Source organism: Phyllostomus hastatus, unplaced genomic scaffold (assembly GCF_019186645.2).
Source record: "Phyllostomus hastatus isolate PE091 unplaced genomic scaffold, TTU_PhHast_1.1 phas_scaffold_501, whole genome shotgun sequence".
Lineage (NCBI taxonomy): Eukaryota > Metazoa > Chordata > Mammalia > Chiroptera > Phyllostomidae > Phyllostomus > Phyllostomus hastatus.
This window is the reverse complement of record NW_025334033.1, coordinates 3,000,334-3,012,491: the sequence shown is the minus strand read 5'-3', so window position 1 is coordinate 3,012,491 and position 12,158 is coordinate 3,000,334.

Genomic DNA, 12,158 nt, shown 5'->3' with positions numbered 1-12,158 from the left:
ATGATCAATGCAAAGCTTTGCTTGTTTTAGCCATTGGCACAGTCATGTCCTAAGTCTCCATCTGAGCCCAGTGCTGCTAAGATAGATTACTCCAACTTCTGTTAACAAACTGAAAATTGTTTGTTAACTAAATCTGAAAACTTTCCATTCAGATTCAGGCTCTACCCTTCTGCACACAACTTGAAGCATCAAGATGCTGACTTTTATGGATTCAATCAATTAGCTCCTTTGTACTCTGGTTTCTATTGCGTTTAGCCACTGATAAATACTAGCAGCAAATGGAGGGCAGAATGGAAGAAGGGTCAGAATATTTATTCCCTGGCTTCCCTCCTCCTAGGCTATGTTTTTTCAGTAGGTGTTTCCACAGCTCCTCTTGGATAGCCTTTCCCCAGCTACAGCTATTTTCTCTGGGGAGCAGTTACTGCTCCCTCCCATTGCTCATTCAGGCCGAGGTAGCTTTGAATTATGCCTTTCATGTTTGATTTTGAAGAAGTCGGTGCCTTCATGTCTCCTTTCCACCCACCCCAGAATGGAGTGCAGTGCTACTGTTCTTCAAATGGAAGACATAAAAACAAAGGTAGATCTACAATAGCTTTCTAGCTCTTTTCCCAAAGGAGGAATTTTTCTCCAAATAATCTACACAATGTAGGAGTAGGATTATGGGAGTAATAACTAAATTACTACAATACAAAGCAGAAAAAGACCCATTTTATAAAATATCAAAGAACAGATCAATAAAGGGCAAAGAAAGGAGAGACCACATCATGTGTATAGAATCAGAAAATCCTTCAGGCAGACAATAGCATTTGAAATAGCTCACTAAAGGGTAAGATTTTGACAGGTAGCAATTAAGAAAAGGGAATTCCAGAAGGAAGAGCATTATATAAGATTGCAAATCTGCTAATGTGTGCAAAGGGAAAAATTACTCACTTTGTTTCTTAGATACATGTGAGGAAAGATTAAGTTACGAAAAATAGAGTGATAACACATTGCAGAAAGATTTGAATCCAGGTTGGTAGGAAGTTAACACTAACTTCATAGACAATTGGGAAGCATTTGATGTGTTTCAATCAGGAAAGTAGTTTATTGAGCACTAAACTAAGAAAGATGAACTTAGTCATAATAGTAGTACAGAATGGAGTAGAAAGAGACCAGAGAGTCAAGAATGAAGAGCTCAGGAAAATATCAAACTATTCAGAGGTTGAAACAGAAACAATTAGATAGAAGTTTGGATAGTAATTTTAGTAGAGGAATAAAACACCAAAATATATTGCAAAGAGCAAAAAAAATGGTTAAGAGAAGGAAATGAGAGTAGCATTTTGCACAGGTATTAAGGCTTTGTCTTCGCTGTTACTTTTGTTTTTTAAGACAAAGGAAACTTCACCATGATTTTAGTTGAGAAGACAGAGGTAGTAAAGAGGGAGATATTGGTAATACAAGTGGAACATGTGGTCAAATGGGGGACAACAGGTGAAGGAAGGCACCAGGGGAAGGAGAAGACAGGGCTGGAGGACGCAAGGGGAGTTCAGCCTTGACAACTAGGAAGGTTTCATGCTCAAAGGTGAGGGCTAAGTGAAGAGGAGAAGATGACTCTGAGATAGAAGCAGTGAAACTGAGTTTACAGACTTATCTCAATGGTTATTGTTTTCTTCATAAACACTACAAATGTATGATTTTATTTGCATTCTTACAGTGTTACAAGAAAAAAAAGCACTAAGCTGGTTTATACTGTAGAAGCAAACTTTCTATCTTTGAAACTCTAATTTGACTTTGATACCACCAAGAGTCCAAGCTAGGTTTTATTATAACATATAACATACTAGCAAATCTCTACGAAAATAAAATAGAAGCCAAAACTTATTATTCAACAGAATTATTTTTGACTGTAGGGCTCAACTTCCATTTGAGCCACACAACCACTCTGTGAGGCAGACATGACAGATGTTGTATTGTCACTGCACACAGAGAGGCTACAGGAGACCAGAAAGTTTAGAGGAACTTCTCCCTGGTCACACAGCCAGTGAGGGATAGAAGGGACTCAAATCGGGGTTCCCAGATTCCCAGTTTGGTGCTCTCTCTACTATCCTACTACCGATGACAATTACTTTTTTAAAAAGACTTTTAAAGACAGCTAAAAATGTGTTGCTGGGCCCTGGCTGGCATGGCTCAGTGGATTGAGTACCAGCCTGTGAACTGGAAGGTCACAGGGTCAATTCCCAGTCAGGGCACATGCCTGGGTTTCAGGCCAGGTCCCTGGCTGGGATGTGTGCAAGAGACAACTGATCAATGCTTCTCTCCCTCTCTTTCTCCCTCCCTTCCCCTCTCTCTAAAAATAAATAAAATCTTTTTAAAAATGTGCTGTTGGATAGAACTTTAATGCAATGTAGTACTACATAAAGTGAAGCAAGTGGGCTCAAAGCCCACTCCTTGGTAAAGGTTTCTTATTTAAATATGACTTTTTGAAGACTTCTGTGTCAGAGTAAATGCTCAGAATTCCATGAGGGACCATAACTCATAGACAATAATTTCATAAGTTGTGTCTGCTTCCTTTTTGCATTGTTTTGGGAAACATACTGGTATCAGTTTCACAAACTCTTATGTTTACCATGGGAATCAAAGAAGGCTCTTATTCACCTTAAACTAGTGCCACTTCATAAAATCTGCCATAAGAGTTAGTTATTTTGAAATGTATTTTGCACAATACCAGTAACTCTATATAGAGTAGTGGTTAAACAGAAAGCTCTCCCAAGAAAGGGGCAAGGTGACCCTGAACTGCATTCTGGCTCAGTGTTTACATCTGTTTCAGCAAAGACAACTGGAATTCCCAGTGCTGTCCCACAAGCTCGCTTTCCTTAGTTCTCTAATGAAGAGGCAGGAAGAGAGCCTGGGGAAAAGCAGTAAGAATCTGTAAACATTAAAGATAGAGGTATGGCAGTGAAATGGATAGATTCATACTTGGTTGAGAAGAAAAAAGGGAAGGGAAGGAGGAAGAGGAAGAGGATGAGAAGGAGAAGGAAGAGGAGGAGGGAGATGAGAAGGAGAAGGTGCAGGAGGAGGAGGGGGAGAAGGACATTCACCAAAGTTTCATGAGTTCTTAACCAGTGCTAGGCCCTAGGCTAAGTGCTTCCTATGCCCCATTCATTTAATTCCCTCAGTCCTGTGAAATGAGCACCAGTAATTCTTGCACTTCACCCACGAGAACCATGTAAACTTAGAGAAATTAAGTAACTTGCCCTAAGTCACTGAATTATTGATTTGCAAAACTGGAACTTGAATCCAAGCCTGAATGTCTTAAAAGTCTGCATGTAGTAGTTACAAAATACTGCATTCCTTAAAACCTCAGGGAAAGATCATGAATCATCTATGGGATATCCTTAGATCTCTAGCACCTCTACATAAGGATTATTTCTCTTCTCTTTGGGAAATAATGGTTTACAGACTATGGAGTTTAAGCAAGTAACACCATGATCTGCTGTGGTGTTACTTAGCCAGAATATGTTATGGCAGCAAGGAAAAAGAGCATGCAACATCTGCAACATTCCTTCTAGAACTGAATTATCTTATCGCTAATTTCAATAGTTCTAATACAGACCCTTCTGCATCACCCCAGTTGCAATCAGACCCAAAGGCTTAGCACAGGAAGCAGGACCTTCTTAAGCTCCATGCACATCTTCCATTTAATAAACTGAGCTTCTCTGAGATGCCCCGACTTGACTGCTACTCACAAATTTCACCACTTTATGCAAACATACCATGTCCACTATTCCTATATCTGTAAATGTTACACAGGTGTCTAAGATTTCTTTTATACCATTTACATATGATTTTAGCAGCATTTCCTGATGATTCCACAATTTCATTCTCAAACATATGTTAATTGATCTCAATTGAAAGGCAAAAAGTATAAAAAACACATCTCTATGTCAGAAGTCAAAAACTACAGCTATCTAAGTGGCAGACTTGGAAAGAATAAAGGTGAAGATAAGTACACATTTAGGAAACTGATGAAGAAGCCAAAACTTTGAGGTATAGATGATTGTCCTAGATAATTTGTTACAGCAACTTCACACTGCTTCTAGAAATTTCCCATGTTCCTAGGATTCAAAACACATTTAAAACTCCTTTACAAAACAAGTTAATAAGAACATTTCTGAATTTGAGATTGTGAAGACCTCTAGATAGATTAAAGAAATAACTATATACAAAAAAGTTTCAATTGCATTTGAGAAAGGTGGCTGCCATTCTGATCCCCAATGGAAAGAGTGGCGGGTCTCTCCCCATCACCAGCACACAGGGGAGCCTGGGAATTAAAGGACTCTGAGCACATTTCTGGTATCAGGAAGATTTTAAACAGTCTGTGGCAAGTTACAAAGACAGTTTGAAATAAGTGCAAATATATGATAAGTGCAGCAAATATGTGTGCCACAGTAGTTAGAATGCAGAATGAGAAGGAAACTAAGGCCTGAGGTTCCATAACTTTTATAGCCTTCTATAAAAAGTTCCACTTGGCACAAATTTCTGTCTCATAAACTGCAAAGTAAATCTGCGAATCAGATGAGGCCTCCAGGGAGTGCACTATTGAGTATTTTTTTTATCATCAGATTAAATAAAATGTTCTCTAAAGTAGACATGTACTTACATGATGAATCTATTTTCTAATTGGAGGAATTCTATATGGATTAAGAGATCAGGATTTACCAAGAAAATCCTTCTTAAAGGGCCTGCCGCCATCAGCAGAAATACCTGTTTGGCTGCACTGGGGGCCTATTTGAGCCAAATAAATTCACATGCTTCTAAAAAGCAGGTTCTGGGGCATTACACATTTAATTTTATAACATAAATAAGTTCAGGACATGGGAAATTAATCCCACCACTGGTTCTTTAGATTGAATTATTAGTGGAGGAAAAATTAACTATGGGGTTTTCTTAAATTTGATGTTGGGAGACAGTACTTAACTCATTCTTTTTCTTCAGTCTCAGTTGCCTTCCAAGAGTCAGCGTGTCACCAATATAACCATAACCACAGTTAGTTCTTCTTCAATTCTAAGGGGTTTCAGGAAAACCTATACAATGAACATATTCACATATGCAATGTGTGTTCATTACACAGTTAGAAACTATGTTAATATCACTAGCTGCCACCATAATGTATGGCCATGTGTAGTATATAAAACACAATGATTCAAATGGGAGATGTGTTTTACTTCTAATGTGATCACAGATTTTATACTGTATTAATGAAAAATCGGACACCATTACTAAGGTACAAAGCGGTGAATGTGGATTTATGACTAAATGATCAACCCACATACTAACTCAAGGTCCCGTGATGAACTAGATGCAAAGGCCACTGGTACACTGAGTAAAGTGGAAGACGGTTGGCAAGGTAAGAAAAGGTACAATACACAGCTACAGGAGTATTACATGGATCTACATGCAGTCATGAACCATAGCCAGCTGTACAACAAATGCACCTTGTCCCCAAGGGATGGGACTAAAAAGGAAGAAGGAGGTGGAGAATAACACTGGTTATGTGGTTTGACACTGAGTTAGAGATTCTACATTTGTTATCTCATTTCACTCTAGCAATGATCTACTGCCTTATATGGTTTTCATTTTGTTTTATACATCATAATCAATAAAATTCACAAGAAGGAAGTGGCAGAGTTAGGCCTCAACACAAGGTCAGTCTAAGCCCAAAATCAATAGTCCCTTCAGCATAGCACATTTGAGCAGCTAGAGCCTGACTATTTTTCAATACTCTAGCTTATCAGGAAGGATTTTAAAAAGAAAAAGGGACTTTTGGCTTTAGCTCAAGCAGTCACTTCATCATGGCAGACACTAAAAAGAAAAAAGGTTAAAAAAAAAACAAATTATTTCAATAAGGCTAGAGAAAATTTAAAGGATGAAAAATTAAAGAATGTGACTTTGAGGTGGAGGCAGGGAACCATATCACTGAAACTCTACTGTAAGTGCAAGGATGATCTTCCCAGAGGCCTTCTGATAAAAGAGCAACCTCCTATATCCCACAAGAAAATGGAGCAACCAGAACAACAATCTGAAGTTACGGAGGAACAGTGATCTACCTGAGCCTTGGTGGCGATGCAATATCCAGCCCACCTCCTTGTGACCCTGATGGACAAGGAATCCTTCATGATGTACAGGGAAAAGTTTTTGCATTGGAGCAACAGGAAAAGGGAAGGAGACATACATATATATAAAAATCTAGAGAGAGAGAAAGGGCAAATTGTGGGTAAGAAACAGGAGGAGACAGAGAGAAAGATGAGGACAAAGAGAAAAAGGGACAGACGTTAACCAAACAGAAGAAGGCTGGAAATTTCTATGTGTTCATAAAAGACTTTGTAAGACTATGAAACCGACCGTGCTACTTCAGGGCCCAGATGAGCAAGCATGGCCAGGGTTAGAGAAAGGGCCGTTCTTTCCCATGCGCCATCTCCTTCAGTGTCCTAAAAACTCAAGAAGGCCATTACAAAAGCCTGCTGTGCTCAGCAGCGTGGTTAACAGAGGGCACCAGCAGCAGGGGCCGGAGCAAGGTGCAGTGAGGACAAGGCTGTGTGACGGGTCTGAATGCTGAGCATGCGATGCTCCAGGAAATAACAGGAGGTTTAAAGAAGTGGATGAAGTCCTATGTAAACAGGAAAGAAGTAGGATTCACCATAATATGGTATTATTACTAACGTGGCCTCACTGGAACCAATAGAAGTGATTGCTGGGTTACTAAATTTATATTCAGTGAAGAAGAAGCAAGTGACACACACACAAAAACATGATGAAAAGAAATTCAGGAATAACTATGACTCCCTTACCAAAGAAGGGAAAAATCAAAGTCATTCAAAGGAAATAGGTTTCTTTGAAAGGCTTGCTATCACTGGACCTTTTCAAATGCATGTTGATGGCAATTTGATAGAGATCCTGAGGAAATTAAATCATTATCCATTCAGTTCTATAGAACTATCAGTCCTCCTTAATACCCCCCTGCTCAGATTCAAATCCATTATCAGGTCCTGGTGATTTTACCTCCACAAGTGGCCTTGTGCTTGGATGAACTGGTCTTCAGAACCAGTTCCACCCCATGCTAGTATTTTTTTATACACATTATAATATATATTCGTCTTGGACAGGCAAAGAATATTTGTTCTCTTAAGCTATTATTTGTATTATCTCACATCATTATATTTTTATTTCAAATAAAAACAGTAGATCCCAATAATCATGAACATTTCCTTGATTCAGTTACTTAGACCATTTAATTCCCTAACACCCAGATTTTGATCCACTGATATTTAAGGGTATCTAGCCTAATAGAAGCCACTAGATTCTTGGGAGCATAGGATCAAATGAGCAAATAGCATATGGTTTTTCCTGTTCCCAACTCCCCTACTGTATGAAGGTTATTAATGATAAGATCCCCATGTATGATTGGTTTTCCCATTATGGACTTAGAATACTTGGGCGATCAGAAATATTTCCACATTCCACACTATTGTGTTTCCTAAAGCAAAGTGTAGTGGTTCAATTGAACCATGATTTCTGCTGCAAAATGGATGCTGACCCACAGGGCTAAATAAGGAGCCCAGGACATTGAGGGAACTTTCAAGTGGACAGACTTTTTCCTACCACATGTTTGCTTTAATTAATAAACTAGATTCCTTTCACAGGAAAGAAATATTCTTTAACTGTTAGGGTCTCAATCATGGAGAATTCCTAGGTTATTTCTAGGGAGGGACTTGACATTCTAGAAGGAAACCCCTTAGTCTTCTAAGTGTTTTATCACATATTTTCTCCTTTTATTACTTCTCTTTTACAAAAAATTTAAGAAGACAGGTAGCCCCTATATCTCCACACCCCTTTCCCTTTCCTTTGTTTTTAAATAAAGAAGTGAGTCCTTAAAAGTGAAGAACACGTGATTTAGAACACTTCACACAATGCTGGCTGTGCATTTGTAGGTCTGGAGACTGGAAAACCAAAGTTAGGTATGGTTCCAGGAAGGTCAAACTCTAGTACACTTCAAAGCAGAGAAATCCTGAATATACCCACCCCTCTTTCTGCCACATACACACTCAATAGTGCTCACCCATGGAAGTGAAAAGCATCAAGACATTCTCATCGATATACATGTCCCTCAAATGAGAGGTTCCGTCCCAGTTGGATTATTTATTGAACTGAGATACAAAGCCTCAAAATTCCACAGTGCTTTTGGAAGAAATGTGATGTATACAATCTTATTTAACTAAACAGTTTATCTGAAAATAGTAGAAAACAAGATCAACACGTGAGACACTGCAGACTTTGCTGAGGGAGGTTGGAGAGAAATACTGGGATGGAGTGCCAACAAAGCAAATAGCACATTTGCTATTGTCTCACACTATTCTAGATGGATAACTTGATTTTGGCTTCTCTAACCAGCCTCTTTGTGCTTCCTTTCCTCTTACTTGTAATACATTCTTTTTCCTGCCCATGTGAAAATTCACTTTCAAAATATGGCCAGATAGAAATCATTTAGCATTTGACTACATAATTTCACCATCCCAGGAGTATGTTCATTCTCAGGATTACCCTGGCAAAGGGAATGATAGGCTGTGGATTCAGTTCAGGGAATTGCAGCTTCACTTAAGTAGAAGAGGTATTGAAATGGTCAGGGCTCTTCCCAGCATTGACAAAATCCCAATGAGTCTGCCTGCAGCTAAGACATGACTTAGGCATACCAAGAGTGTTTCTGAGTTTTGATCCTCAGGTGGAAGATGAAGAAATAGCCTACATCTTTAATTGTTGAGGTGATTACTATTGTTTAGTGATCACTTACCAGGTACTAGTAACCTTTCTTAGGGCTTTTCCTGTTTTAACACATTCATGTTGACAAATAAAAGAGTCTATGAGGTAAGTGTCATTACCATCCCATTCTACAATGAAGAAACTAAGGCACAGAGAGGGTAACTAACTTGCCTTGGGTCTCACAGTTACTAAGTGACTGAACTGGGATTTCAACCCAGATGGTTTGCTCCAGAACCCTGTCTCTGAAAATCCCTACAGGACTGACTGGGGTCACTGAATCCAAATCTGAAGACGGATCCACTGATTTACTAATTCTTCTTTTATGGAGCACTCACCCCATGGTACAACTGGGCCAGGACTCATGAATCTACATATAACACCATTTCCACCTGGGCAGTGCAGATCAATCAGAGTGAGAAGGCTTGGGCTTGAGCCCAGCTCTGCCAGTTTTGTGAGTCAATTAACCTCCTTGTGCCTCAGTGTCCCCATATGTAAAATACCTTTTTATCATCCCTCCCAATTCTATCATCCCTCCCAATTCTGTCATCCCTCCTGCAGAGAAACTGAGTCCACTCTCCACTGTACTTTTCTAGGTACCTAGTAGATCCAGGTCACACACTGGATCAGAACCCAGACTTCTGGAGTCAAAAGGCAGCACAAGGTGGTAAGGGAGGGAAGCAGCCAAGGGAAATGGCATATGAAATTTACAAGGAGAGGGACAAAGCGAAACTTTCATCAGTAATGCAAGAAACTAGAAAGAAGGCAAGCCAAGTATTAAAAGCAATAACACTGAATGTAAAATTAACATGAGTAAGAAAGAATGAATTAATCAAAGCTTATTATTTTCACCTCTATTGTAAAAAAAATTGTTAGCTTTAGTGAGACTCAGGACACAGCCCAGCACTTCTAAAGCCTTTTTCCCTGTGTGGTCCAAATTCTTTATTTGGCATTTAACATGTAACCTCTGAAGAGCTGCTTTAAGCACTCCTCCTGGCTCATGCACAAAGGCAAAAGTCTTTAATTCAAGCCCTCCTTCAGGCTCTTACAGTCTAACCCAGGCTGTGATGTCTCCAAGCCCTACTCTCGGTCTCCGATCTGTTTAGCCTTCCCTGGCAGAACGTTTGGTGCAGTCCTAACTGAGTCTGTGAACTCAGACTTCAATAGTCCTTGGGCTCCATGCCTCATAGTCTTTAGGGCCAGAGTAACCCTCCCTCTTACCCTTTAGCACAGCTTTAGGGTCTATACTGTCTTTGTTCAATTCCCAGCTCTTCCACTCAGCATGGGAACCTTAGCTAGCTATGTAATGTCTATGTGCCTCAATTTCTCATCCCTAAAACATAGACAATGATATCTGACAGACCTATCAGCATTTAGAACATGGAGTCTGACACATAGCAGGGGTTATATAGTAATAGCTATTATTATTATGTGTTCCAGATCTGCATTATCCAGGAATGGAATCCCAATGCACCCTGCTTCCTAGTGTCAATTAACCTTTTGACATGTATTTTTCCCTATCTGATCAAAACCTCCCTGAAGGGAGGACAGCCATCATCATCATCTTTGTTTTCCCTACAACACATGCCTTAAAGATGGTGGATATTCAGCAAAGAGTGGACTAAAGTGTCATTATCTGAAGATATAAACCCAACCTGTGTCTCCGCCTGGAAATTCAAGCATGTCATCACTTGTAGCCGGCACGAATGACCACTGATGGCTCTGGTTTCACTTTCTGACAAATGTGATTAAAGTAGACAAAAATTGCAATCATGCCCATCATTAAGATACGTATCAGGGAAAGAAAAATATAAAAAATACAAAAAGGCAAATTAGAGAGTAAGAGACTACACTGATACCAAAATTTCCAATAAAGGTCAGATTAAAATAGAAGTAGGAGATGTGAAATGTGAATAAAATAATTTTTGATACTCCCAGATACTAAATGACTGGTAGAAACAATAGATTTATGAAACCTTGACCAGTGCCTAAGAGAAACATGAAAGGCATGATTTCAGGATTCCCACATAAACTTAAAAAATATATTTTTACTATTACTTTGGCCTGAACCGCCCCAGAATCTTTATGACACAAAAGATGCCTCATTAAAATACTTCTTCAGTGACTTGGCAGGTGTCACTCTCCAGCCCTCACCCTGATGCACCTGAGACCACAGAACTTGTCATCTGCCACACTGCACACCCATGGTCACTCTGCCTCTCCCCAGGCACTGCAGAATGCCACCACGGTGAAAGGAGAAGCTTTGTTCCCTGCTGTGTCCTGTGCTTGAGAGTTTACCTGGAAAGTCACGCATGCTCAGTAAAAGTCTGTCCAATGAGTGTTCCATTTATTAATACAGATATTAATAAATATATGTATGAAGTGATTAACATAGTGCCTGGCACACACAGTGGGCCCAATTAGCTATTCGTAGTGAGAGTACAGTAGCAGAATTCCTCCCTCAATTCTCTTTGATGTCTTAGTAACAAAAGTCTTCTGTCCTGGAGGACTTGAAAGCAGTGTGAAGGGTTATACAAGGGGGCAGGAGAGGCAGCTTGAAAATCTAAGAGGGGAGCTATTCACTTTATTTAGGGGCCTATTGGGAACTACTGAAGTGCTCTATGGTACAGGATGGTCAAAGAGCATGCTTTAGTGGTACTGTGGATGCTAACAATGTGCCAGGTCGGGGGAGGGAGCAAGACTGGGATCAGTAAGCTGGGGATAAGAGTGGGCCAGGGTGCAGGTGACAGTGAGCAGAAGTACAAAGTGCAGCAATGATCTAATCCACTTTCTTACCTATGTCTACAATTGCTTGGTCAGGCTCCAGGCTTTGAGATGTCAAAAATGTGATACCACCAGGCCTGTGTAGAAAAAAATAAAAAGCAAGGCTTACCTGAAGCAATTTGCACACTAGGGGCGTGTATGCATGTGTGTGTATGTGCCTGTGTACACTGCTGCCTTGCCTCTGTTTGAGGAGGCCAATTCCAAGGGGCTTTCTGAAATAGGATGCTATGGTGCTAATCCTTTTTCTTCTGATGTGAGCCTGCATCTTTCATGCAACAACCATAATCTCTACCTGAATGATGGCATAGCACAGGTGACAGATAGGGCTGGCTTGCCATGAGTTTCCAGAATACAGGCTTTTCAGTGCTAAAACCAGCAAAGTCCTGGCCAAACCAGTACCAGCTGCAACTCTACCACCCTACCACCACAGTGCCTCCAAACAGGTCTGTGCTCATTCATCTGTTGTTCACACTGCAGCCAGTGCAATCTTTTCCAAACAAAAATCCAACCTTGTCACCTCCTCACTAGTCACATACAGTCAAAACCCTTCAGTGGCAATCTTGCTCTTAAGACAGGTTTCAGGC